Here is a 25,401-nt window from a genome sequence, read left to right on the forward strand (position 1 = left end):
TGGTCCATTTTTGATAAAATAGTGGTTTTCTGGAAAATTTGTGGCAAATCATTAAAGACTGAAGTTAGAAAATAATGAAGGACATTTGAGTTTCAGACTTCATACCCTTCAGAAACATCATGCTTACGTACAACCTGTTAGTCTATCAACTTGCTAAGTTTGTAAGACCCATATTTAAAAATTTTCCCTATTTTTGGGCCTTTGTCCCTCTTTTATTTATGGCTTTGTCCAGATTTCTTGCTCTAAGAGGTTGAGAGGTATGCTGCAAAGCCCTACTAAAGACTGTTTAAAATGGTCAGATGATAAGAACGTGAAGTACGTGCATCCCCAGAAAGCCCTACCACCAGCCCTAGAAAGCAGCTGCAGTCACTTTGTTGAGTATAGGCACCCCTTAGGGTTATGAAGAAATAGATTACATGTACTTTACTGGTAGCTTTGAATGAACTACACAAAATCGTATAGAAATCACTAGCATCACACCATAAAATCCAACACATGTAGCACAGTTTAAATACAAGAGTATTTATGATGACAACAAAAGAAATATTAACCTCCTCATAACATATGCTAAGTGAATATGTACAATCTCTGTAGAAGTAAAAAAGTCTACCGAATAATTCCACACTAAACAAAGCTATTACAAATGCAGAGGTTGCTGCTGGCAAACAAGCCTGCCTGCTGCCCTTGAAGAATAAATTGCCGAGCTTACCTTATAAAAAATTGGTGTGCTGGTGATATTACCAAAACATTCCTCACAGATCAGCTATGCAATAGGGGATGGCTAGCAAACAATAACAACAGGTACATAGTTACTAGGCATACAGTCCAGGAGAATGGTAAGAAGCCTAACCCAAATTCCCAGTAGCTCCAAAGCACTGTCTGGTTACGTGACTCGATCAGTGTCAGACAGTAGGCAAATGAAGGTGGAAAGATTCAACCCTGAAACCTAGCTACAAGAATTATTTATTTAGTTATTATTTGTTTACTGTGAAAGTCTGACTTGGAACAAAGCCAATTTTCAGCAGAGGCCTGGGGAGAAACGCTCCAGGTGTATGTCTTTGTAATGTGGGAGGAAACCGGAGCACCCACAGGAAACCCACACGAACACAGGGAGTAGAAGGCACCCCAGCAGAGAATCGAACCGGAGCACCTTTTGCTGTGAGGCGACAATGCAACTGCTGCACCACTGTGCCATCCAGAAGAAGCAGCTCGTTAAAAAGCGTGGGCTTTAGACCTGTATGCTAGCTGTCAGATTAGCAGGTAACTAAACGCAGAAATCCTTTGCAATTCAGGTTTGTGGAGAAGACCATATCACAGGACTGTGCAACACTGACTATGTAATGGATGCCGAAGATCAGACAGTTTTGATCGTCACTCCAAATACTGCAGACTATATGACCTGACAAAGGTCAACAACTTTGCAGTTGCTGGGATTGTAAAAAGGGCACTGTAAAGATATATTACTAAAATGCAATGTGTTTAGATTATATTACACAATCTAGGTCTGTTAATGAATTAATTCATTCTTTAGTGCAATGAATAAAGGAAAACAATTACAGGCAATATAAAAGCCATATCAGCTTTTGTTGTTTTATTCAACAATCCGCAACTCTTACAAAAAATCTGCAATATTATTGCATATAACATACTGTTTTTTTGGGGGGGGGTCTTACATACTTGCAGGACATCGGCATCTCATGTTTGACCTCTTTCTGTCTTTTCTGTCATCAAGAGTAGCTATCCCAGCTGACATTACTCAGTACAGCTCTTACCTACCTGAAGAATGTCTAATGGAACTGCACTGTTGCAGCAAATACCTCCAGAGTCAACAGGGGTGTGTGTGTGTGTGTGGGGGGGGGCATAGCTCCCCACCTACTTTTGATTTAATATATTGTTAGCTTTCAGTGAAATGAAATTCATAAATATAAAAGCTAATTAGGTGAGGGGTTGCACCCCCCACACCCCCCTAACTATATATACTAACTCCAAGATCACACTACAGTGGGGAAAATGGCATATACATTTTATTTGTCCAACAGTACTTAGATTTAGTGAAATGTAATTTAGTGAAATGAGTTTTCAGTGAATCACAGTATATATACATGCATACACACACACACACACAGATATATATATATATATATATATATATATATATATATATATATATATATATATATATGTGTGGTTTCATATGAAACCATCAAATTTATATTCCGTCGAGCCTAACATGATCGAGACGAAAACATTGCAAACTGACATCATCGAAATGTCAATTCATCGACGTTCATACCATCGACAAGTGAAGTATGGAAGTGTTATAGTGCCATGAGCACTACCATGGGTGAAGAAGTAGCAAAACACTGAACATATGGACATATAACTTTCTTCACCCATGGTAGCGCTCATGGCACTATAACACTTCCATACTTCACTTGTCGATGGTATGAACATCGATGAACTGACATTTCGATGATGTCAGTTTGCGATGTTTTCGTCTCGATCATGTTAGGCTCGACAGAATGTAAATTCGATGGTTTCATATGAACTATATATATATATATATATATATATATATATATATATATATATATATATATATATATTCTGACAGCCATTTTCTAAACAAAACAAAACACTCTTGCATTGAAAACAGACTTAACATGAGAAAAGGTAAACTTCTCTTCTCTTGAAATTCACATGCATCTGGCAACCCATTAAATTCAAGAGGCATGCTGGGATTCTTACTCAAACAACATACAGTGAGGTACTAATTGACATCTATGTGAATGGTGCAGGAATTCAAAAGACAAACAATGCATTTGCAAACAGTCTGGGAAAGTCCACTAGACATGCCATTGGTCTGGTGACTTTCAAATATTAGTCTAGTAGGCTGAGCAGGGAAGACCTGCCCTTGAAAAACCCAAACTGATTTGAGTGCAGTGTTTGTAAGTTACCTATGTCATCATTTTTGATATCCATGATTAGCCTTAGCTTTGTATATCAGGCTAGTTAGGCTAATGGGATAATAATTCCACAGGTTTGTGGATGGCCTGCCCTTGCACATTGGAACAAACACTGCAGTCCTCCTTTCATTTGGCATGAGGCCTGTTTGGAGGCTGTGATTAAATAGTAATTCTAGTGAATCCAGTAGTTCATGCTCCACTCTATTAAGGAGAGATCCCGGGACATTATCCCAGTGTTCTTGGCCTTTAAGAGTGCTTTGAGGGCCTGGTCTCTGGTGATAGGGGTGTCCAAGGGAATAGCGGGTACAGTTAAAGCTAAATTTGTCAGCCAGGAGACTTCGGCATAGCTTCCAGTTCTGCACAGATGGGATCATTTACACTTAACACAGCACAATGCTGTGTTTTGCCTTTGAAGTTTTAGGCATAGCTGAAAAATGCTTTGTGACTGTCCTTGGTCTGGGAGGCTATTTTTACCTCAAATTTGGTTTTGATAAACTTGATTGATTAGCCTGCTCTGTTACTTGTTTAGATTGATGAGGGAGATTTTACCTTGGGCACGGCACTTTCTAATTTTGAGTCTATATTATGATATTGCATGCTCAGAAGAGCGAATGACACATAATTGACCCCATGTAAGCGAAATCTTACAACGTCGAAACCTCAGAACAGTGATTTTTTTCCAAGGGCTGTTCCAAAAAAAAAAAAAAAAACAACTGTAAAACATTACATAATGTGGGGGGCTTTGCCCACACCCCCCCCCACTCCCCAACTTAAATATACCAACTCCAAGATCACACTACAGTGCCAAAAATGGCAAAGGGAAATAATTCACTGAAAAGCCGCTTCACTATTTTGTCTTTTCGTGCTTTTCAGTTCGACAAAGACGCATTTGACAACCTGTATCTGCAACAGCATAATAGGGAGCCTCTAATTTTTGCCATGAGTTTCTTTTTGTTATACAGCCTACTGATGTTGGGATTCTACTAGGATGCCTTTATCTTTGAGCTGGTCCTCTGCTTATTCTGGAGAGGTACAAATGTCTCTGTGCAGCTGTTAATACAGTTAAACAGGGTTTCTGTGATGCTTCTACATAGGCAGCAGTGTTCTCAGGGTTTGGGGGAAGGGCTTGAAGTTTTGTTAGGGTATCATGTAGTAACAGGAAGTTTACCCTACAATAATTCCTAAAATTTCTATGTTTAGCCATTGTCCCTCATTTTTTTCATTTACTTAAAAGACACTGATTTTTGGCCTGACATGACCAGCAAAGACATTATACTGGGAATGGTACAACACTCTGCCATGTTTCTGATAACCAGGTCAAGGACATTTGTATCTCTAGTGGGTGTACAGACAATGCTGGTCCATGTTGTTAGTATTTACAAAATTCAGGTATCTCTGGGGCTGCATGTTATGGGTCACATATGATTCCCAGTTAATATCAGGGTAGTTAAAGTCACCCACAAGTATGGTGTTGAGTTGAATGAGGATTGTATGTCCAGTGCATTTACGTAAGTGTTGCAGTTATCCTGGGTCACAGAGCCTGCAAGGATATAGTATAAGACTTTGTTTACATAAACTTGGACACAGAGAAGCCCGGGCTCATCATACTGATGGACCAGTCTTATGGTAAGTTTGTTTTTAATGTATATAGGGACACTTCCGCTTTTTGTCCCTTTCTGTACCGTAGCTACTAAATGTGCGGAAGGCATTGTAGCTCTGCACTGCTGGGGTTCTCTCCATGGCTTTAAACCATGTCTGAGTAGCTGCAAAGATGTCTACATTCTCCAGGACTAGGAAAGCTTCAAGGAATGGAGTTTCTTGTTTAGACTCCTGGCATTGAACAATAACAGCTACAGATTTTGCTGGGCTGTTACAGTTATGTTTGAAGGTTTATCTGTTTGTCAATACCTAATAAAGGTAGTATGGAGATGGAAAAGGTTTTAGCCAATATTCAAAATCCCAGTGGGGACAGGTGGACACCATCCATGGAAAAGCAGTGTGGTCTGCTAACCCTACCTTTCCGGGATGGAACATATCATACTCCCTTTGAATCTCACCATACTGAAAACCAATTGTTAAAGTCAACTATTGTGCATTCATATTGTGGTATAAACCTTGGAGAAGGCAGAATATTGCTCAATGGTTGGTTCATACCACCTGGAGCAAAAAGTCTGAAAATTCCATCATGTATCTCTTTATATAGTCCAAGGAGATATGTCTCAGGACATTTATACTTACATGGACTATGACCAAGTCATTCTTGTACTTGTGATCCAGCGTCCTAAGTCTGTGCGTGATATGATAGATCCTGGCAACTGACTGTGACTTTCTTGTTTACTAAGGCTGGTGAGTGGGGCATCTGTCTATCTCATGATGGAGTGCCCTATGACCAAAATACTGGGACGTGTGGTTGTCTGCTTTATGGGCTTATAGGCTGAGATGCTGTTGGACTTGCAGCATGTCTCTTTGCTGGGTTTTGTTTTTATGGAATGTTCTTAAGGTTGCAAAGGACTTTTTTGCAAGTGCACTGACTGCTTGAAGGAGATTATATTTAAGAGCCTTACCATATGTTGGTTGATGTGGAATAAACTTCTTGGTATTCACAAGTGCAAATATTTAATTTGTTGAGGCCATACACCCCTCCCATATTTCTCATCTACAGACATTTGGATATAACTATAAATATAGAGACAGAAAAAAATAGTTGCATGCCTGTGTCATGTACGCAAAATATGTATTTAATTTTTATTTTACTTATTCTTTGTTGACCAGATTAGTCCCACTAGGTTAGTATTCTCTTTTCAGGGGAGACCCGAAGTGGTACTTATATTGCCAGGGGAAATGTGGCCAGGGCATCAGGGGACTTCCTCCACTCTTTTTTATAGGTGCTGTGGGATCTAAATCCACCTGAGCTAACTAACACTAACTCAGGAACTCAAGCAGAGGGGATCTTGGCTTAATGTCTCATCCAAAGGATGTATTAGTGTAGAGTGTGTGTGTGTGTGTGTGTGTGTGTGTGTGTGTGTGTGTGTGTGTGTGTGTGTGTGTGTGTGTGTGTGTATATGGTGTGAGACTGTATATGTGTGTGTGTGCATTTATGTATGTGTGTATATGGTATGAGAGTGTGTGTGTGTGTGTGTGTGTGTGTGTGTGTGTGTGTGTGTGTGTGTGTGTGTGTGTGTGTGTGTGTGTGGTCTGGACTCTGTGTGTGTGTGTGTGTGTGTGTGTGTGTGTGTGTGTGTGTGTGTGTGTGTGTGTGTGTGTGTGTGTGTGTGCATGATGTGAGACTGTGTGTGTGTGTGTGTGTGTGTGTGTGTGTGTGTGTGTGTGTGTGTGTGTGTGTGTGTGTGTGTGCATTTATGTATGTGTGTATATGGTATGACTGGTATGACAGAGTGTGTGTGTGTGTGTGTGTGTGTGTGTGTGTGTGTGTGTGTTTGTGTGTTTGCGTAGTACGGACTAACAGACTGACAGTGAGTGAACTACAGATTGGTGACAAAAGAGGTACAACCCAAGGCCTGTTCCTGGTTTACTTGACTCTGTGGATAGGTTCATAGGTTCATAGGTTTATACTAGGCTATCTGCCCTAAGGCATTTATAAGCCTAGCCCAAATTATTGTGGCTTACGCCACCCCTTATATGAAAAAATACTGTGCCCATTAGTTTGTTGTGCCTCTGTCCAGCAGTGACCCAGAGATGATTCCCGGGGTAAACCTACGATCTCCCATCCACAGGTCTAGATTTCTCTTGAACAGAGTCAGCGAGGTGCTCTGCCTCACATGGACCGGGATTTTATTCCACAGCATAGGGAGTCTCTGAGTGATAAATCTATCCCTCCAGCACGTCCTATTTATATCCGTGCTAAGGTTTAAGTCGCTTGCTCTAGTGGTTTTGGTGGATTTGGATTTTTGAGGTGGAGCATGTCCATTAATTCCGGGTTGGACATGGCCTTGTATGTCAGGCACATGTCACCTCTGAGCAGACGGTATGCGACTGAATAGAGCTGGAGTTTCTTCAATCTGGCAGCATATGACAGATTTTGGAGTCCCTTTATCCTTTTGGTGAGGAACTTTTGGGGTCTCTCCAATTGCTGCAGATGTCGGGTGAGATACATCCCGAATGGGGCATTGTACTCGATCATTGGTCTGATAAGTGAAGAGTACAGGGGAACAATGACCTCACTAGATCTGGATGTGAATCCCTTCATGATCAGGTGGGCAATGTAGAAGGTCTTTCTAACCACTTTAGCAATGTGAGTGTCAAAAGAAAGGCCACTGTCAACCTGGGTCCCCAGGTCCCTGATAACCTCTTCTGTGCTTAGTGGATTGCCACCTATATGGTAGCTTGGGGTTACCTTGTTTTTCCCGAAGGGTATGACTATACATTTTTGGCGTTTAACTTCAGGCCATGGCTCTGGCACCAGCTATCTGTTTCCGTGAGTCCCTTCTGAAGGATATCAGTGTCCGATGCACTTTCCACTATGGCCCAGTTTGCAGTCATCTGCAAACTTTGTCAGCCAAAGTCCTCCCATGTTGGCCTGTACTTCTGAGAAGTAGATGCCAAACAATAGGGGCCAAGGACCGAGCCCTGTGGGACACCACTTGTGACCGGCTTGGAGTCTGACACAGCGCCAGCAACTCTAACCCTGTGGGTTCTGTCCTTAAGCCAGTTTGCAACCCATCTTGTGACATATGGGTTTACATTTAAGCTGGTAAGTTTTTCTACAATACCCGAGTGGGGTATTGTGTCGAAAGCCTTTGCAAGGTCAAGGTAGGCTGTATGGACTGCCTTTCCCTCATCAATGGCCTTGGTGACTATTTCAAAGAAGTCGACCAAGTTCAAAAGGCATGATCTTCCCTTGACAAAGCCAAACTGGGTCGGGTCCAATGTCTGCAAGTCCCCTATATCTTTGTTTATGAGCTCCATTATGATCCTCTCCATAGCTTTGCAGACTAGACTTGTTAAGCTTATGGGCGGTAATTACCAGGGTCCGTAGAGGCGCCACCTTTGTGGAGTGGGACCACAGTTGCCGTACGCCACTCCTTGGGCACGTATCCTGTGGTAAGGCTGAGATTAAACAGCTGCCTTATGTGCGGGTTTAATTCCTCATTTAGCTCGTGTAGCACACAGCCGGGGACACCATCCGGTCCCATTGATGCTGTGTTTTTAGCTTTAGAGAGAGCAGCTTTCACCTGCGCATTTGAGATGTCCGGGAGGCTACACTCGGCTGGGATAGTTATCTCTCCTTTAGGGGAAGAGGGGTGAAGTTTGCACTGAACCTGTCTGCCAGTATGTTGGCAATGTCTGTGGGTTCAGTGATTTTTGTATCATTTTGGACTAATTCTGAGCATATCTGTGAGTTTCCACCCAGGTTCCTAACATAGCTGAAAAAGGCCTTATGATTGTCCTTTGAATCCATGGCAATTTTTCTCTCAAAATTGGCCTTAGTTGATTTTATGAGTGCTCGTATTTTTTACTAATAATGATCAGGGGTGACTTCCCTTTTATGGATTTTGTTCTATCATGTAATAGCTTTCTCCTCTTATTGTAAAGTTTGTTAATGGCTGGGGTCCACCAGACTGGACGTTTGCCCTTTGTGGAAAGAGTCTTGGTTTTATTTGGGATTGCCTGATCCATGCAGTCCTGGAGGTGTTCATAGAAGGCATTTGTAAGGGCTTCTGCAGCTTGGGTTGTGGTTTCCTCTGACTCAGGGGCCTTGAAGGATACCACACCAGTCTTGAGTAGTGTGAAGTTTGCTTTAGAGAAGTTCTTCACTATGGTCTTTTTTGTTTGGGGTGGGCGGGATGTGGATTTCCAGTGAGATTAGTTTATGATCAGATCTCACCAATGAGGGATATACTTCCGGTGTGGAGCATTTTGTCCCCATGTTTGTGACAATGAGATCTAGTATATTTTCTCCTCTCGTGGGAACAGTGACTAGCTGTTCCATGGCATTTGAAGTTATGAACTCCAGGAACCGCTGGGCTAGAAAGTTAGGGCTTGAGTAATGTTCCCAGTCTATATTCGGGTAGTTGAAGTCACCCAATATGATGGTGTTTGGAGATACATTTATACCCTCCAGTGTCTTCAGGAAGGCTGTGTGGTGTTCCTGAGTTTGAGAGGGTGGCCTGTAGCATGCTACAATTTGTAGAGCAGTTTTGCCTATTGTTAGTTGCACCTGGATGGTTTCCGAAGCTTCATGCGTTGCCACCAACCTGGAGGTGTGAGTATCCTTTATGAATATGGATACACCCCCTCCTTTTGTGGAGTGGTCCGTGTTTTGGGGCCGGAACGCATGATATGAGGTAAAACCTAATAGTGCCGGGGTGCTCTCAGGAGCCTTGAACCAGGTTTCAGTTACAGCACAGACATCGATGTTCTCCATACTGAGAAGGGCCTCGAGTGCATGCATTTTGAGATTTAGACTTCTGGCATTGAGCAGCATTACCCTCAATTTCTTCCCATTTTTGTTTTCTAGGGTGGTAGGTTTAGAATTTGAGCCTTGCCTAAAAAAGGCACTATGGAGGAGGCAAGAGCCTTAGCCAATATCCGGAATCCCAGGGGTGACAGGTGCAAGCCGTCCCTTGCGAAGCAGCGTGGCTTGTCAAGCATGTCGTCCCAGGCAGACAGACACTGGATCCCCTTTGAATGACACCAGACATTAAGCCAATTGTTAAAGCTGATCATCTTGTCTCTATATTGTGGCATCATTCTTGGTGAAGGAAGGATACTGCTCAGGGTTAGGGTCATACCTGCCTGGGCTACATAATCAGAGAGCTCCTCTATGTCTCTTTTCATGCAGTCCAGGGAGGTACGTCTCAGGTCGTTCACACCAACATGGACAATGACTGTGTCATATTTGTACTTGCTGTGGAGTGACCCGAGTGCTTGTGTTATGTGGCGGATTCTAGCGCCCGATAGGCAGCTTACTGTGACCCTCTCCTTGTTCAGCCTGGTGAGTGGGACGTCAGTGTGTCTGACTATGGAGTCACCTATGACAAGTATGTTTGGTGTTGTATTTGGCCTTAAGGGCTGTGACTGCTTTGCACACTGCTTTTGTGGTTTATGTGTTGCTTGTGGGGTGTCTTGAGGTAGCAGTTGTTTGGGTGTCTGCTTTGGAGGCCTCTGCTGTTTAGGTAAATTTTTACTCAGAGCCTCCGAGTATGTCTTTGTGTGTTTATGTGTTTGATTCAGTGGAGTGGTAGCATTATGTGAGGCTGGTTTTGTGGTGTGTGTAGTTGCCTTCTCCTCCTGTCTGGTCTTGCCAGTCCTGAGTTGAGAGAGCTCAGCCTCCAGTTTGGCTAAATAGCTGCATCTCTCGCAAGTATTTGTGTTATGTGGGAGGAGGAGAGGGTTGTCTGTGTACATGAGGCAGTTATAACATTGCCTCAAGATTCCCAGATTCACCAGCTGGACCGGAGAGGAGATTGACAACTGACCTTTGGACATGCTAGAATAATATTGGGAAATCCTTAATTGAAAACAAGGGCCAGTGGGGAGTGAGGAATAATATTGGGAAATCCTTAATTGAAAACAAGGGCCAGTGGGGAGTGAGGGTGTAGTGCTTTTAATTTTTAGTGCTGACTTATATAATTGCTTTAGTGAGCAAGTGCCAGGTAACTTGAGTGCAATGTGATACAAGTAACTAAATGCAAAAACGACAAACAGTAACTTTCTTTCAAGTGAAACAAGGAAATAAGTACAGTAAGCAATGCAGATATCACTAGTGATCCACAGAAGCGCTGAGAAGTTGCGTATTAGGTGAATTAGCTTCCAGGGAAATAACAAGCAAACAAACAACAAGTATATAAACAAAGCTAGATTCAGTAGGCCTGGATCTAGTCTATGCTAGAGCAAACAAGGTGAACCAATTTCAGTAAGATACAGTTCAAATATTCAGGCACTATAAACCTTTAACCAGAAAATTCCCAGCTCAGAAGGGCAGAGTCCAGCCTCTTCTCCCACAAGAGTGCAGTCCACGAACCTTCTTAATGTAAAATAACTGGCCTGAAGCCCAAGTGCCTAAACCAGAACTAATACACTTGGACACTGGGCTCTCAATCAGCAGTTCCCAACTTAGAAGGATGAAAGCTACCTGTCCTGCCACCACAGTGCTTGCCACAAACCTTCCTAATGTAAAACAACTGGTCTGAAGCCCAAGTGCTTAATCCAAAAGACTTGAATGATAGCTACACTTTAATCAAGTTACAACCAAGCAGTAATAAATACCATTGAATACTTTAGAGAATGTCTGGATTAGTGCTCAAGTTACACAAACAAAGCTAGATCCAGCAGGCCCGAATCCAGTCTATGCCACAGCAAACAAGGCGCACCAACTTCAGTAAGAAACAGTTCAGATATGCATGCACTATAAGCCTTTAACCAGAAATTCCCAGCTCAGAAGGGCAGAGTCCAGCCTCTCCTCCCACAAGAGTGCAGACCACGAACCCTCTTAATGTAAAATAACTGGCTTGAAAGCCCAAGTGCTTAAACCAGAATTAATACACTTTTAGAATAACAGACACTGAGCCCTCAATCAGCAGTTCTCAACCTAGAAGGATGTAAGCTACCTGTTCTGCCACAACAGTGCAGACCACAAACCTCTCAGTGCAAAACAACTAACTGGATTTAGAGTTTATTATAATAATACCCATTCATTAACTAGGTAGGTCCACTGGACATTCACTCCTTTTTTGGGGCTCTGGAGCAATGTTTGGTTAAGGGTCGCATAGTAGCCAATCGGGCTCAAAGCCTGTAGTAAAAAAATGACAGCTCACAGCCTTAACCCTCTGTACCAAATGTCAGACTCATAATACTTATAATTAGGTGGGGGAGGGGATTCCATCATGGGGGATGGGGGGGCTTACTCCTAATCATAATAATTAGAATGATGTGGTGGGATTCCGTCATGGGGTGTAATGGGGGGCCTTAATCCTAAGAAAAAACTGTATCTGTCTCATTAGTTTTTTTTTCCCTTTCATAGGTTATGATTTTCATTTGGCAATCTGGTTTACAACTTTGCAATATATACTCAGTACAACACCACACCTGACAACAAGAACTGGAGCAGCAATGTAGCTGTGAAACTGGTGGGAAAACAAAATTAAGACTCTCAGGCACCGATGCTCTGCAAGTAAGAAAGGAATCTCTTAGAAAATGTGAAGCTAATGATTTGACATGTATTCACTGAAGTAGTTAAGCATTTTACATAAACATCATACAATACAAGAAAAAGTGATTTTTTACAACTATAGCTCTAAAAGGACAGTGCAAAATATGTTTGGCTCATCTAACAAATGCACAGAATAAATGACTGGAACTTGCAACACGATACTTACAGAATAGACTAACTAATCTAATATTTGCTGTAAAACTATGTAATTTAAGAATTTTGAGACTTTGATCACTTGCAAAACACACTAAATACTGTTTTATTCCATTTATATAGATACTTAACTTTAGACGATTAAAAAAGAACAAAAAGTGCTGAGGCTTAGTTTACATCCAATGTATTGTAATAACTGCATTCAGCAAGTAGTATTCATATGGTAAAAGGAAGCAAACAATTTAATACAAAAGTGTTAAACTATATTCTGGCCAAAGTTGCCTTCTGTATGCCTTTAAAGAGGAAAATGCTTTTGAGGTCTCTAAACAGTGATTGCAGGTTGTAGCAATTTAAGAACCGCCTTTGCTATTATTTGGAAAAAATAATGCAGAACCTTGAATGTGTTCTCTTTTATTTCAAAGAGACTTTTGTAAAAACAAAACAGTATTGATTTAAACTGAATACATATTTAAAACTGAGAGCATTTTGAATAGATAACGGAGTTTAAACAAAATAATTTTGATGTAACTCTGTTACTAAGCAGCAGAAAAGAATTAAACCAAAAGTAACAAATACCATTAATATTACGTCGAAACAACCTTTTAAGGCTCTCTTTTCTGAAGATCAAATATTCAGTCACATGCCTGAAATTCCAAGATCTAACTAACATGTTGTCTTTTATCTATTTCTTGTAATGACCAGGTTATAACTAAGGCAATATGGAATCAGGATTGAATATATCTGCCTCTATCACGATGGTGCATAAATAGTGCAAATGTCTGTGACACTGGAGTCCCACATGACAAAAAGTCATTTTTGAGAAATATATCATTGTCTACAAAGGAAGGAAAAGGTAGTAGTTACAGGTCTGCTGTTCTAACATGGAAGGACATTCTGAGAAGAGAGTATCTGCTCATACAATAACTGCAGGGAACAGGCAAGGTTTACCCAACAGTGCAGTATCAAGGGGAATACATTGGTTTATATGTTTTTAAGTAAATGACGTGTATTATGACTGGATTATTTAGCTGTGGATTTTAAATGGAAGTTTATCTGATGAAGTCTTGTCATTGTATAAGACAAAAGTGCTTATCTTTACAATTTTTGTAGTTTTTGACATTAAAATGCATTTAAGCATCAAGACAAGTGCCTTGGATTTCTTTTCTGTCGTTTTGTTTTTCAAGTCCGTATTCTCGTTTTTTACTGGAATACAAGGTCATGTTAGAGGCATTGTATGGAGGCAAGCAGGAACCTTTGTCAGCTTCCGGTGATTTCTTCTGTCCACCTGGTGAATTTGGGCATACTGGGGCAAGGCAGCAATTGTCTCATGTACACATACAACCCTTGCCTCCTACCACCCAACACTACAACCTGCGAGAGATGCACTTACATAGCTAAACTGAAAGCAAAGCTCTCTACACCCAAGATTGTGCTAGACAGTCAAGAGGAGAACGTTAAAACCCACACTACACCTCAAGCAACACATAGCCCCTTCTAAACCCACACCACCAACACCCTCACATAGCAACACTAAACCCTCATATGTGGACGCCCTTAACAGTAACCTGCCCAAGCAACAAGGACCTCCAAAGCTGAAATGCAAACAAACACCAGTCACAACCAAAGTGTCACATAGCTTAAAACACCAGTGTGCCTCACAACAACAGCCCATAAGGCAAGACAATGTACCCAACACTTTAGTCATAGGCGACTCTATAGTCAGGCACACTGATGTCCCACTCACCAGGCTAAACAAGGAGAAAATTACAGACAGCTCCCTGTCAGGTGCCAGGATCCACCACATAACGCATGCACTCAAGTCACTCCACAACAAGTACAAATATGACTCTGTCATTGTCCATGTTGGAGAGAATGACTTGAGACGTACCTCCCTGGACTACATGAAAAGAGACATGGAAGAGCTCTCGGATCATGTGGCTCAGGCAGGTATGGCCCTAGCCCTCAGTAGCATCCTGCCTTCGCTCAGAATGATACCACAGTATAAGGACAAAATGACTGACTTCGACAATTGGCTAAGCTTCTGGTGTCATTCAAAGGGATCCAGTATCTATCTGCCTGGGATGATATGATTAACAGACCACGATGCTTTGCCAGAGATGGTCTGCACCTGTCGCCCCTGTGATTCAGGTTACTGGCTAAGGCTCTTGCCACCCCTATAGTGCCTTTTTTAGGCAAAGTTTAAAGGACAAAACCACCACCGTAACAGGTACAAGCATACAAAATCTGAAGTTAATGCTAATCAATACTAGAAGTCTAAATCTCAAAGTGCACTCTTTAGAGGCACTCCTAAAAATGGAGAACATCGATATCGGTGCAGTAACTGAAACCTGGTTCAAGGCTCCAGAGAGCACCCCTGCAATACCAGGCTACAACTCTTACCACACTTTTCGGCCCCCAGACCAGGACCAAAACCCTAAAGGTGGAAGAGTATCCATATTCACCAAGTATATTCACACCGCCAGGCTAGTTGCCAACACAATGCGTCTGAAATTCCCCAGGTGCAACTAACACAAGGTAAGACTGCAATCCAAATTGTAGCTTGTTACAGATCCCCCACCATGCCCCAAGATTCTCACTACACCTTTCTAAACATACTGGAAAATATTAAGATGCAACCAAACACCTTAATACTGGGTGATTTCAACAACCCTGCCATTAACTGGGAAAACTACTCGTGTACTAACACATTTGCCCAACGGTTCTTGGAATTCATAAATTTCAATGCCCTGGATCAACTAATCCATAGTCCCACCAGGGGCTCCAATATCCTAGACCTGGTCATTACCAACATGGGAAATTGATGCTCCACACCTATGGTCACCCCATCATTGATCAGGTCTGACCATAAGCTAATCACCCTTGACATCCATATCCCCCCCCCCAGTAAGGAAACCTCCGTAAAAAACTTCTCCAAAGCCAACTTCATGCTACTCAAGTCAGAAGTGACAAACTTCATGACACCCATGTAGACGGGAACTTAAAGTTTGACTGCTGAATCCTACACTAAGGCACTGTATGAGCACATCCATTGTGCATGAATCGTGCCATCCCAAACAGAACCAAGACACTCTCCTCCAAAAAAAAGGAAGCCAATCTGGTGAGCCCCTGCCATAAACAAACTTTACAGCAAAAGGAAGAAACTGTTGCAAAAAAGAGGAAAATCCCAGGATGCAAAAAACTTCCTTACCAGCCTCAGTAAGAAGCTGAGATCACTCATAAAATCCTCCAAAGCTAGTTACGAAAATAAAATTGCCAAAGATTCCAAAGACAACCACAAGGCATTCTATAGCTATGTCAAGAATCTAAATGGCAATGGTCAGATCTGCTCTGAGCTACAACAGAATGGCATTAAATATACTGATCCCAAGGATATTGCCAATATCCTGGCAGATTGATTAAATGCCAACTTCACCCCCCACTCACCCCCTAAAGGGCCCATCTCAATACCAAAAGATTGCCAAATTCTGGTAATAATGGCCACACAGGTAAAAAACGCACTCTTCAAAGCTAAGAATACAGCATCCATGGGACCAGATGACATCCCGGGCTGAGTACTACATGAACTACAAAATGAACTGGCACCTCACCTAAGTGTTATGTTTAATAATAGTCTCACCTCAGGCTTCGTGCCCACTGAGTGGCACACAACTAGAGTTATCCCACTCCACAAGGGGAGATCCACCTTGGATCCTAGGAACTACTACCCCATCGGTCTGATGAGCCTGATCTGCAAGTCCATGAAAACTATTATCATGGAACTTATAAACAAAAACATTGGGTACCTTCAAACACTGGACCCCACCCAGTTTGGGTTCGTGAAGGGCCGATCTTGTCTTCTGAAACTGAATGACTTCATCGAATCAGTCTCCAGAGCTGTGGACGAGGGTAAGGTGGTCCACACAGCCTACGTGGAGCTCGCCAAGGCCTTCAACACCACCCCCCGCTCTGGAATCATAGATACACTTACTAAGCTGGACATTAATCCCTACATCACTCGATGGGTTGCCAATTGACTTAATGACAGAACCCACACTGTAAAAGTAAACAACTCCAAATCCAGCTCCAGACAAGTGACAAGTGGAGTACCTCAGGGTTCAGTCCTGGGACCACTCTTGTATGGCATCTACAGGCCAACACTAAGAGACTCTGGCTAACAAAGTTCACAGATGACTGCCAACTGGGAGCCATTACTGAATCCCAAATGATATGGAATGGATATTCTACAAAAAAGCCTTACAGAAACAGATGCTTGGTGCCACAGCCATAGGCTCAAGCTCAATGCCAAAAAATGTATAGTTATCCCCTTTGGGAAAAAACATGTACCCGGGAATTACCACATAGGTGGCAGTACACTAAACACCAAAAGTGTGATAAGAAACTTAAGGACACAGGTGGACAGTGGTCTCACATTCGATAACCACATCGCCACAACAGTCAGGAAATCCTTCTATGTGGCACACCTCATCACTAAGGGCTTTTCATCCAGAAAAAAGGAGGCCATTGTCCCACTGTACGCATCCCTCATTAGACCCATTATAGAATACAATGCCCCATTTGGTATGTACCTCTCAAGATCTGCAACAACTGGAAAGGCTGCAGAAATACCTCACTAAAAGAATCACACACCTAAAGCAGATGTCCTATGCTGACCGTCTAAAAAAACTCCAGCTATACTCTATCATCTACTCAGAGGCGATCTCTGCTTAACATACAAGGCCATGTCAAATCCAGAGCTGTTGGACATACTACACTTAAAGAAATCCCAATCCCTCTGAACCACACACTCCAGGGATCTAAACCGTGTCATCACAATGAAGAAAAAATGCTGAAGAGAGAGGTTCCTGACCCAGAAACTCCCCAGACTCTGGAATAGACTGCCCATACATGTCAAACAACATGCCTCTTTGGCCTCTTCAAAAGGAACCTTGATGATTGGATGGGAGATAGGAAATTCACCCCGGGGATCACATCAGTCACCCTGCAAGACAGGGGTCCAGGGAAGTAAATATTGTGGGAAGAAATAGCCAGGGAATTGTTATGGCTAGGCTTGTATAGGCCCTAGGGCCGATAGCCTAGTACCAACCTATGACCTATAAACTCTACTTAGGAGTGACTAAGGAGGTAAAATAAACAACACTATTTCAACTTGAACTTCATTTCAATAATGAACATGCTGTTGGCTGGTCTTAAACCTGAGTAGCTCATAGGTTCATAGGTTCATACTAGGCTATCTGCCCTAGGGCATTTATAAGCCTAGCCAGAGTGTGTTTGGCTTTCACCACCCATTTTAAATTAATTTTGCTATGCCCTTTTTCGAGGTTAGTATATTGTGCCTCTGTCTAACAGTGACACAGAAGAGATACCCGGGGTAAACCTACGATCTCCCATCCACTCATCAAGATTCCTCTTGAAGAGAGTCAATGAGGGACTCTGCCTAACCTGGACTGGGATTTTATTCCAGAGTGAAGGGAGCCTCTGGGTTATGAATCTGTCCCTCCAGCATGTCCTATTTATTTCAGTGCTGAGGTTCAAGTCTCTCGAGCGCGTAGCTCGATGGGATTTGAATTTTCTCAGGCACAGATTGCCTCTGAGCAGGCGGTATGCCACTGAGTAGAGCTGGAGTTTCTTTAACCAGGCAGCATATGGCATCTGTTTGAGCCATTTGAGCCTCTTGGTGAGGTACTTTTGGGGTCTTTCCAGTTGCTGCAGGTGTCTGGTAAGGTACATCCCAAAAGGGGCATTGTACTCAATTATGGGCCTGATGACGGATGAGTAAAGAGGCACGATGACCTCCCCTGATCTAGATGTGAATCCCTTCATGATTAGGTGGGCTATATAAAATGTTTTTCTACCACTTTGGCCACGTGGTTTTCAAATGAGAGATTGCTATCAACTTGGGTCCCCAGGTCCCTAATTACTTCTTCTGTACTTAATGGATTACCACCTATGTGGTAATTTGTGGGTACTTTGTTTTTGCCAAAGGGGATGACTATACACTTTTTGGCGTTTAGCTTGAGGCCATGGCTCTGGCACCAGTTGTCTGTTTCTATGAGGCCGTTTTGGAGGATGCTTGTGTCGGCTGGAGAGTCGATTATGGCACCCAGTTTGCAGTCATCTGTGACATTGGTCAGCCGCAGTCCTTCCATGTTGGCCTGTACCGCCGAGAAATATATACCGAACAAGAGAGGTCCCAGGACTGAGCCTTGTGGGACGCCACTTGTAACTGGTTTGGAGTCTGACATGGCTCCAGCAATTCTAACCATGTGGGTTCTGTCCTTGAGCCAGTTTGCAACCCATCTAGTGACTTAGGGGTTTATATTTAAGCTGGTGAGCTTATCTATAATGCCCGAGTGGGGTATTGTATCGAAGGCTTTTGCGAGGTCCAGGTAGGCTGTGTGGACCACCTTCCCCTTGTCAATGGCCTTGGTGACTGTTTCAAAGAAATCGACCAGGTTGAAGAGACAGGATCTGCCCTTAACAAAGCCGCACTGGGTAGGATCCAGTGTCTGTAGGTCCCCAATATCTTTATTTATGAGGTCCATGATGATCCTTTCCATAGCTTTGCAGACCAAGCTAGTGAGGCTTATGGGGCGATAGTTTCCAGGATCCGTTGAGGCACCATCTTTGTGGACAGGGACCACTGTTGCTGTACGCCACTCTTTGGGTACATATCCTGTAGTAAGGCTGAGATTGAACAGTAGTTTTATGTTTGGGTTTAGCTCTTCTTGGAGTTCATGTAGGACGCAGCCCGGGACACCATCTGGTCCCATTGATGCTGTGTTTTTTGCTTTGGAGAGGGCAGCTCTTACCTGAGCATCTGAGATGTCAGGGGGGCAGCACTCTGCTGGGATAGATATTTGCCCTTTTGGTGGGGGGGGGGGGAGTTTGCGCTGAACCTGTCAGCTAGGATGTTGGCAATGTCTGTGGGTTCGGTGTATTTTTTGTCATTTTGGACTAATTCTGAGCATATCTGGGAATTCCCACCCAGGTTCCTAACATAACTAAAGAAAGCCTTGTGATTATCCTTAGTGTCCTGTGCAATTTTTCTCTCGAAGCTGGCCTTAGACGATTTTATGAGTGCCCGTAGTTTTTTGCTAATACTGATCAGAGATGCCTTCCCTTTTGGGATTTTGCTCTATCATGTAGTAGCTTCCTCCTTCTATTGTATAGTTTGTTTATGGCTGGAGTCCACCAGACAGGACGCCTGCCTTTGGAGGATTGGGTCTTGGTTTTATTTGGGATTGCATGATCCATGCATTCCTGAAGGTGTTCATAGAATGCGTTTATAAAGGATTCTGCGGTCTGGGCCGTATTTTCCACAGGCCCAGGGGCTTTGAAGGATTCCACCTCGGTTTTGAGGAGTGTGAAATTTGCTTTAGAGAAGTTTTTCACTGTGGTTTTCTGGGCAGGGGGTGGGGTCGGGATGTGAATATCCAGTAAGATTAGTTTATGGTCTGATCTTACCAGAGAGGGATACACTTCTAGTCTGGAGCATAGAGTCCCCATGTTGGTGATAATCAGTTCCAGTATACTTTCCCCTCTTGTGGGAGTGGTAACAAGTTGTTCCATAGCATTTGAGTTTATAAATTCTAGGAACCTTTGGGCTAGGGTTTTGGAGCTAGAGTAATGCTCCCAGTCTATGTTTGGGTAGTTGAAGTTGCCCAATATAATGGTGTTTCGAGAGACCTTCATATTTTCCAGTGTTCTCAGGAAGGCCGAGTGGGGTTCCTGGGTTTGGGAGGGTGGTCTGTAGCAGGCTATAAACTGGAAGGCAGTTTTACCCACTGTTAGTTGCACATGGATAGTCTCTGATGCTTCGTGCTGTGCCACCAACCTGGAGGTGTGGGTATCTTTGACGAATATTGATACTCCCCCTCCTTTTGTGGTTCGGTCCAAGTTTTGGGGCCGAAAAGCATGATATGAGGTATAACCTGGTAATGCTGGGGTGCTCTCGGGAGCCTTGAACCAGTTTTCTGTTACTGCACAGATATCGATGTTCTCCATGCTAAGGAGAGTTTCAAGTGCGTGCATCTTGAGGTTTAGACTTCTGGCATTGAGTAGCATTACTCTTAGTTTCTTATCCCTTGTGATATCTATGGAGGTGGGTTTGTCTTTTGAGCCTTGCCTAAAAAAGGCACTATGGGGGTAGCAAGAGCCTTTGCCAATATCCGAAGGCCCAGGGGTGACAGGTGCAAGCCATCCCTAGCGAAGCATCGTGGCTTGTCGAGCATGTCATCCCAGGCTGACAGGCATTGGATCCCCTTTGAATGACACCAATACTTAAGCCAGTTGTTGAAATTGATCATCTTGTCTTCATATTGTGGCATCATTCTTGGTGAGGGTAAGATGCTACTCAAGGTCAGGGTCATACCGGCCTGGGCTACATGCTCAGAGAGCTCCTCTATGTCTCTTTTCATGTAGTCCAGGGAGGTGCGTCTCAGGTCATTCACACCGGCATGGACAATGACTGAGTCATATTTGTACTTGCCTTGTAGTGACCTGAGTGCTTGTGTTATGTGGCAGATCCTAGCACCCGACAGGCAGCTCACCGTGACCTTCTCCTTGTTCGGCCTGGTGAGCGGGACGTCAGTGTGCCTGACAATAGAGTCACCTATTACAAGTGTATCAGGTGTGTTGTTTAGCCTTAAGGGCTGTGACTGTTCGGCACACTGGCTTTGTGAGCTATGTGTTGCACGTGTTTTGTTTTGGGGTAGTGGTTGCTTGGGTGTCTGCTTTGGAGGTCTCTGTTGCTTAGGCAGATTTTTATTTAGAGCCTCCGAGTATGTTTATTTGTGTTTATGTGTTTGGTTTGCTGTCATGGTAGGTCTATGTGAGACTGGAATTGTAGTGAGTGTGGTTTCCTTCTCCTCCTGACTGGTTACGCCAGTAATGAGTTGAGAGAGCTTAGCCTCCAGTTTGGCTATATAGTTGCATCTCTCACATGTGTTGGAATTTGTTGGGAGGAGGAGAGGGTTGTCTGTGTACATGAGGCAGTTGTAACATTGCCTCAAGATTCCCAGATTCACCAGCTGGACCGGAGAGGAGATTGACAACTGACCTTTGGACATGCTAGAACAGTATTGGGAATTCCTTTATAATTGAAAAAAACGGCCAATGGGGAATAAGGTACTCAAGGGGAGTTTGTGAGGGTGTAGTGCTTTTAATTTTTTAGTGCTGACTTATATAATTGCTTTAGTGAGCAAGTGCCAGGTAACTTAAATGCAATGTGTTACAGGTAACTTAAATGCAAAAACGACAAAGAGTAACTTTCTTTCAAGTGAAACAAGGAAATAAGTACAGTAAGCAATGCAGATATCACTAGTGATCCACAGAAGCGCTGAAAAGCCGTGTTTTAGGTGGAATTAGCATTTCAGGGAAATAACAAGCAAACAAACAACAAGCATACAAACAAAGCTAGATTCAGCAGGCCTGGATCTAGTCTATGCTACAGCAAACAAGGTGTACCAATTTCAGTAAGAAACAGTTCAAATATGCAGGCACTATAAGCCTTTTTCCTCCCACAAGAGTGCAGACCACGAACCTTCTTAATGCAAAATAACTGGCCTGAAGCCCAAGTGCTTAAACCAGAACTAATACACTTTTAGAATAACAGACACTGAGCCCTCAATCAGCAGTTCCCAACTTAGAAGGATGTAAGCTACCTGTCCTGCCACCATAGTGCAGGCCACAAACCTTCCTAATGTAAAACAACTGGTCTGAAGCCCAAGTGCTTAATCCAAAAGACTTAGAATGATAGCTACACTTTAATCAAGTTACTACCAAGCAGTAATAAATACAATTGAATACTTTAAAGAATGCCTGGATTAGTGCTCAAGTTATACAAACAAAGCTAGATTCAGCAGGCCTGGATCTAGTCTATGCTACAGCAAACAAGGTGTACCAATTTCAGTAAGAAGCAGTTCAAATATGCAGGCACTATAAGCCTTTAACCAGAAATTCCCAGCTCAGAAGGGCAGAGTCCAGCCTCTCCTCCCACAAGAGTGCAGACCATGAACCCTCTTAATGTAAAATAACTGGCCTGAAGCCCAAGTGCTTAAACCAGAATTAATACACTTTTAGAATAACAGACACTGAGCCCTCAATCAGCAGTTCCCAACTTAGAAGGATGTAAGCTACCTGTTCTGCCACTACAGTGCAGACCACAAACCTTCTTAATGTAAAACAACTGATCTGAAGCCCAAGTGCTTAAACTAAAAGGCTTAGAATGAGTTACACCAAGCAGTAATAAATACAATTGAGTACTTTTAAGATGATGCAAAAGCAAAGTAAAGTAGGAAGAAACACAAATACAGTAAAAGCAGATAATTTTTTTTTTTCACAACTGAACTTCTTATGTAACAGAAGGTTGAAACCTGAGACAGCTTTTAAGAAAGAAATCTCAAAAGAACCAATGAGGTGCTTAGTCTAAGCTGTAGTCCAGGTGACCTCAGTCAGCCAATGACCTCAAACAATTCTCTCACTGAAATGCCTGATGGCTTTGGCTAAACCAAGATGTCCCTGAATATGTGCTCAGACACACAGCCTCCACAAACACTAGGCCCAAATACAAGCCTGAATATGGAAATGCTACAAATATCCCCACTACTTAGAACAAACTGCAGAAATGTTTCTCACAGCTGAAAAGCAGCAGTGAGCCTTTAAATGAAAGTTTTAAACAGCTAAAGGAGCCTCTAGAAAAAAGAGTTTAACTGCACAAGTTATCAGAAACAAACAACCCAACAGATGCTTAATAAAAGTGGACAATTTCCAGTTAATACCTCATACACAGTGAAACTAGCTAGAAAAATACACAGTACACAAAGTGCTATAAATAACAAATAAATAAAGAACAAAATAAACAAAAAACAGGATACTTAATGTTATATATTATAGCTCCGAGTTTCCTCAGTGTCCTTCCTTCGATTAGCTCAGTATGAAAATGCTGTTATAAACATGCGTTGTAAAACCACTTGACCCATAGATTGTAGTATGAGAGACTCTGACTTGACCAGCTCTTTCTTGTCACTTTCTGTGTTACAAACATTAAAGCCATTCGTGGCCCATTTCCATGAAGAAGAGAGATAAAGTCCTGCCTATAGCACAGATGATGCATGATGAACAAGAGACCCAAGTTATAGAGGTACCCTGAAGGTGGATGGGAGTGAATGGCCAACATTGATTCACTTAGGTGAGAGCAGCTTGAACTACCATGCTAATGACACCCATAGAAGACTGTTCCTCATACCAAAAGTAGTGGGAAGACTCGGGATTTGTCCCACCAACCAACTAATCTTCAGTGTCCTTGGGTTATCAGTATCCATGAAAGACAGTACATTCAAGGATGAGTAGTTTAGGGCACCTCTGCATTGAGACTGCTGCACTGACTTTGGAGCTAATGGATGTAAATCCCTTAATAACTGGACAACAGCCTTCAATGATTGTCCCTTGGCCAAAATGTAAAGAATGAGGCTAAAGGAGTATGGGAAGTCTGATGGTCTGCATGCACAATAGTAACAAGAACTAGAAAAATAAACTCTGAAGCTTCTAAGCACAGCCTAATTGTCAGAGTAACCAAACACTTAGAAGAAGTGCAAGTTAATTAATCCAGTTCATTGTCTTGTACCTACATTGATGTCTGGAAAAGCTAGTCCTGATATTGTGTAACAAGGGAAGTGTTGGGGTGCAACCCCCACATTACAGTCTAGCATATATTAATAACACAGGGAGTGTTGGGGTGGAACCCCCATATTACAGTCTAGTACAGCTAGAGTACGTTTTTTGTAATAAAAATTAAAGATGCTTGTAGTTAATGTCAAATTGTAGTGTATACTTCTAGACTAAAAATGAAGACAGTTGCTACTTGTTCATGTGAAAACCTTGTCTGCTTCCATTTTGGTGAAATCCAGACCGAATTATCATTCAACTTCCCACATTCCATCCATTTTAGTCCATTTCTTTTCAACAGTATTTCTAAATTCTGCATAATTCAACTTTTTTGACAAGCTATCCTTTCATGGCAAGCAGCAGTGTGATGGACTTTGACATTTATTGTGCTGGTTATCCTCTGCTTCCATTTATCACATTATCAACCCCTGTCCTAATTTAGAATTCCTCATTCCTGAACAAGTTGTCCACAGTTTGGCCCTTTTACCACCATGTCTTTAATGTAGCATTTAGTGTTATGAAAGCTCCATGGTAAATTCTTCCTTTCTCCCCTCTACAGTCCTTGCTCTGCCTCTATTTTTGATTGTGATTTGACAGCTTGCACTCACATGTCCCCTGTATATAATGCATGTATATATAGCCATTATACTTTCAAGCTACGTCTGATATAGTGATTGTGTGTAATATATGTTTGTCTTATATTTTATTACTCAGTCTGTATAAAATGTCATGTATCTATTGTGTTTTCCCCGGGCTAAGACTGAAATGGGTCCAGCAGGATTACTTCTCTACCCTGGTTAACAAATTCAAAATAAAATAAAAGTATAATAAATGAGTTTAATGTTCTGTACTGCTTTAGGATGTGTTCGAGATATACCTTGTCCATGGGGAATTCTGGGATTCTCTATAATTATTACATTCTAAGAGCCCCTTTAGCTGTGCTGTAGTGATGTGTGTCATTATTTTTATGTGATATGTTACTAAGTCATGATTTTAGCACTGTGGCGTGCCTAGCTCGACTAGCATGACAATAAAGTTGACTGAATAAAGACTGAGCCTTCCCTATGTGCTGTCATTAGGTATGTTTCAGATAGCTCATACGTCTCACAAAGTTGCAATGTAACTATAACCAATGAGATTTTGTATAGTACTGTTAGTACAGAAACAAACTTAAGTAAAAAGTTTCTTTTTGTCCCCTTTCTGTCATACTAACAGCTGCCCCACTGCAACACATCCTCCCCTTTGTCTACCGACACTCCATTCTCCATCTGTTCAATGCCAAATTTTGTCTGGGCCAGCTAGGAGTTTAAGGGTGCTCTAGGGGAAGTGCTTTCTATCTCTAATGGGGGTTCTTTTATGACCTACCCGAGATCCTGCCACCTCCACTACATTGACCGATTACTGAAGCACGTCTCACTTTAGGGA

The 25,401-nt window shown here is 42.5% G+C and overlaps 1 protein-coding gene across 2 annotated transcripts in view; it reads right to left on the reverse strand.

Annotated features, from left to right (window-relative positions):
* LOC122794633 (RAP1 GTPase activating protein) overlaps positions 1-25,401 on the reverse strand; it is a 1,835,311-nt gene that overhangs the window by 630,389 nt on the left and 1,179,521 nt on the right. The gene's annotated exons all lie outside the window — the stretch shown is intronic.

The sequence above is a fragment of the Protopterus annectens genome, chromosome 2.part1 (genome assembly GCF_019279795.1).
Source record: "Protopterus annectens isolate FY-2018-M chromosome 2.part1, PAN1.0, whole genome shotgun sequence".
NCBI classification, from domain to species: Eukaryota; Metazoa; Chordata; order Ceratodontiformes; family Protopteridae; genus Protopterus; species Protopterus annectens.